The sequence below is a fragment of the Morus notabilis genome, unplaced genomic scaffold (assembly GCF_000414095.1).
Source record: "Morus notabilis unplaced genomic scaffold, ASM41409v2 Scaffold3212, whole genome shotgun sequence".
Taxonomy (NCBI): domain Eukaryota; kingdom Viridiplantae; phylum Streptophyta; class Magnoliopsida; order Rosales; family Moraceae; genus Morus; species Morus notabilis.
Window position 1 is genome coordinate 161,821 of NW_010361226.1, and position 430 is coordinate 162,250.

The following is a 430-nucleotide window of genomic DNA, read 5'->3' on the forward strand; positions in this document are numbered from 1 at the left end:
CCCTATATATATATATATATATATATATATATATATTGCAAGTTTTTAACAAACACTTTCCAAATGCTCTCGTGACGCTTCTCTAAAGAGAGAAAGAAAGAAAGAAAAGAAAAGAAAAGCACTTCAGATCATTATACGTGACCAGAGAAAGAAACCAAGGTACAAGCCCTTTTTCTGTGCTTGTTTCTTTATATTTCTAATTCTTGTGTTTATGCGTCTTATTCATAATCACGTCTTTCTTATTCTGGAAGAAACTTAGTTACTGAAGAAGCCAAGAAACAAGACAATGGATAAAGTACTGCGCGACATCAAGGTTTTCGAGACTACAATCGACGAAATACAAGATTATTACAACAGGACGTTAAGCCTCGACGATCTCGTGTTGCTGCATCACTTGGATGCGCTGAAGATTTCGATCGAAGAGTACAAG